Source organism: Alligator sinensis, unplaced genomic scaffold, assembly GCF_000455745.1.
Source record: "Alligator sinensis unplaced genomic scaffold, ASM45574v1 scaffold357_1, whole genome shotgun sequence".
Lineage (NCBI taxonomy): Eukaryota > Metazoa > Chordata > Crocodylia > Alligatoridae > Alligator > Alligator sinensis.
In genome coordinates this window covers 3,574,883-3,578,867 of record NW_005841942.1, presented here as the reverse complement: position 1 = coordinate 3,578,867, position 3,985 = coordinate 3,574,883, and positions in this window count along the sequence as shown.

Below are 3,985 nucleotides of genomic sequence, written 5' to 3'. Positions count from 1 at the left end.
GTTTACTTACGCCGCTTGTAGTTGCGACGCAGATGGTCCGGTCGTCTGAACAACTATGTGAGTTGTTCCAGCTGGCGAGGCCCAAGCCAGTTAATCCGTCCGCAAATCAAGCCGGCGGGAAAAGGGTACATCTGGGATTGCGCTCGGCGACAGGAAGAAGGATCGATAGGTGATCAGTCTATCGATCAGCTAGCCGCAAGTCAGATCTCTTTAGAGGCACTCTGCAGTGTGCTCAAAGTTCTTCGACTTGGGCGGAAGTCGCTCGGAATTTTAAACGGCTAGCAAGCCAATTACTAGCCGCCACATGTGAATAATTTAGCACTGGCCAATAGCGGGACACAAATTTGCATTCGAATGGCAGGAACTCTTTGCACCGTGCATTTCTGTGCTGCAAAGAAGAAATGCACCCTGCAAATTGGCGGGAACTCTCTTGCACCGAGGTTCCTCTGTGCAGCAAAAACTCTCGCTGTGCAAGAGGCTCTCATGTGGCAAGAAAATTCCATCGTGCCGAGGCACCAAAATCACTGGGTTGTGACACTGTCTAGGAAGCACAGACAAGGATCAGGACCCCATTATACCACGCACTATAAGAAACGTGTGGCAGGTCAGTAGGGGGTGCTCCTGCGTTGAGCCACCCACCTCACTGCGCCCAACCACCTTTCAGGCTTCCAGTGCATCCCTGGGGGCACCTCACATCTGGCTGACCCCCTTCCTGGAGCACACCCGCTAGCCTGGGGGTAAAACTGCCACCACCCAGGGATGGACTTGATTCTGACCTTGCGCCCCCTGGGAAACAGGCCTAGTAGCCCTTGAGTCTACTTGACTCACTTCAAGCAGTTGGGGGTGCTTCTCTCAGTCGGAAGCAGTAGTGGTCTTCCTTAGTCAGCTGAACCAAGGGGACCCCAAGGCATAATCCAGACCCACTCCCAATAAGTTTCCAATGCTAGGTACAAAGGAGAACTTTTTTGGTTCCAAGGAGTAGGGTTGGAATAGGGTACAGGGTAGAGCAATATCAGAGAAATCCCATACAGCAAACTGGCATGGCTGGGGAGCTTTTGATCACGCACCTGAGTTATTGCAAGCTATATATCTAGTTAGAGCTCAGGTAGCTTACTCACAAGTATCATCCAGATGCAGGTGGAAATTCCCTTTGGAGGCAGTCAGTTCCTCGATCATGAGTTTTGAGAGAGAGAGAGCGCAAGTTTTAGATGGTTCAGCTCTTCTCTCTCTGAGTTTTCCTCATGGCTGCTGCCCCCTCCTCCTGGGCAGTCTTTAACTTATATAACCCTTGTGACCTCATTTACCTGGTTTAATGGAGGCCAGCACCTGTTGGCTGTTAGCCAACCAATTTGTAAAGGCATCACTAGTTGCTGGGCAGACTGGCAGTTTCTAGCTCCCCAGGGAGCTCAAGCCCCTCACCCAGGTATGTGATGCCAGTCACGCAGGCAGAGGGAGCAGATTTCCCCCCTCCCTCAGGAATGTATCCAGCTCAGGTTACCTAAAGAGATAGGGTAAGGTGTGTATCCTCTGCTGGGCCCATCCTAACCAAATTGTCACAGAGCAGAGTTTTTGGGGAGAAACAGAGGTGGCCTTCTGCCACAACATGGTCTGTGCCCTAATGTGCTTACCATCTAAGGCCTGCTCGAAACACAGGTTCATAGCCTGGCAACTTCACTAAAGGATATATTTTTACACCAAAATAGTTATCCCAGTATAGTGCCTAGTGTGGATAAAGTTACATCAGCATCAGTGTTACACTAATACAGCTAATTACCCACTTTATACCAGCAATCTCAACACCAGACATCCACATGGGTCAGGTGGAGAGGGGTGTGCCACTTTGAGTACAACTACAGGCGAAGTGGTATGGTGCATGTGCATAGATAAGCCGTGAGACAGTGATCGGAAATGGTTTTGAGCGACAAGCCTAAACAACCCAGCTCTGGTCTGAGGCAGATTAGATGCCTTTCTTCATCACCTAGCTGTGGTATGAGAGAAGCCTACTCCTTAGGTTGTCTTGAGACAGGGGCAGGAAAATTTGGTCCGTGGGTTGGATTGGGTCTGTGGTAGACTCAATTTCCCAGCAGCCCTTGCCCCCTGTCTGTGGCCGGTTTCCATGGAGACCCCAGAAGCAGCAGGGCTGTGACAGCCCAGGGCCAGGGTTTCCATGGAGACTGGCCCTAGCAGCACTGGCTGGACATGAAGCTGGACAGGGAGCTGCTCCAGGGCTGGGATCTTGCACCAGTGATGGCATGGTCTGGTACCGGGGTGGAACTGCAATCTGGTGCCCACACACCCCAGGCAGGGGCACACAGGCAACAGATTGCAGCTCTGCCCCAGCTCTGGACCACACTTGTCAGGGCCGCAAGCCCTGGAGGGGCAGGGGCTGCTGGGAAATGGAGTCTGGCTGCTGTCTGGATCTGCCATTTTGCCCACCCCTGACTTAAGACAAAATATAGCAAGTAGATGGAGGGTATAGGAAGGAGCACAAGAACACAGGGACACAAGATGCATCTCACCATGCCAGCTGCCTAGCTCTTGTCCATTAAGTAGCACACCATAACAGAGATGACAGAGGAGCATCACAGGCCCCTATCACACGTTACCTGTGATTACACAATTACCTGTCTGGCCATACGTGCAAAGTAATTGTCACACAATTAACTGGTTAACTGCACAATAAATTGAGACCTGCCACACATACAAAGTACTTCTCAAGCCACAAAAATGTCCCTTTACCCTCAACACGGCCAAAGCTTTGCTCCCCAGAGCCATGTCCTCCCCCAGATTTAGACTGGACATTAGGAAGAACTTCTTCACAGTTAGAGTGGCCAAGGTCTGGAATGGGCTCCCAAGGGGGGGGGGGGGGTGCTCTCCCCTACCCTGGGGGTCTTCAAGAGGAGGTTGGATATGCATCTAGCTGGGGTCATCTAGACCCAGCACTCTTCCCTGCCTATGCAGGGGGTCGGACTCAATGATCTATTGAGGTCCCTTCCTACCCTAACATCTATGAAACCTGTTTTCCAGTGATTGTAGATGTGCCCACTCAGCTATAACAAGAGCCAAGCAGCTACAAAGTTAGGGCTTGAAAACATGTTCCAATGGGATAGCTGGTTTCTAGCATGCTTAAATCTGATGGTGTGGCAGGGGCCTCACACATACATGACCTGAGAGCCACTGAATGGCTTGTGCCCATTTTTAGGGAGTGGAAAGTTGCGTTGACCGGCCCCATCAGCATTTTCCCCATTTACATGGGAACAACAACCTGAATATTGACTGCCCCTGCCTCCTCACCGGGAGCTGTAGTGAGCTTGATTAATGGCAAGGATGGATGGATGAACATACACACCAGAGACAGGTAAATCTATATCTCTATCTATGCAGAGAGAGATTGATATATAGATATATCTATCTATATATCAATATAGATTGATATATAGATATATCAATCTCTCTGCGTATAGATATATGCTATATCTCTGCCTAGATCTATAGATATATATCTAGATAGATATATCTAAATATAGATGGAGATATATAGATAGATATTTAGAGATATGTATATAGAGACAGAGAGTGAGCAAGAGAGATATTGATATCTCTTACTCCCTCTATAGTGGCAAGGGAAATCTCTCTCTCTGATTAATGGCATGGGATGGACAGACAGACCACAGCTAGATAGATATCTCAGGTGTGCCCCTGTCCATCCCTTGCCATTAATCAGAGCCACTACAGCTGCCCGTGAAGCAATGGGGGTTGAGTCAGGAATCTCTCTCGATGCAGATACAGATATAGGTACCAATATATCTATCTATAAGGTACCACAAAGAAGTGGGCTCCCAGCTGTTCATGGGCAGCTCCCCCCAGGCGGGGAGGCGGCAGTAGGGGAAAGCAGGCCCTGAGGCCTTGGCAGAGAGGCGGGCTGCGCCCTCAGGGGCCCGGCGGGAGGCAGGCGAGGGCTCCCGGCAGCGCCTCCCTGAAGGGC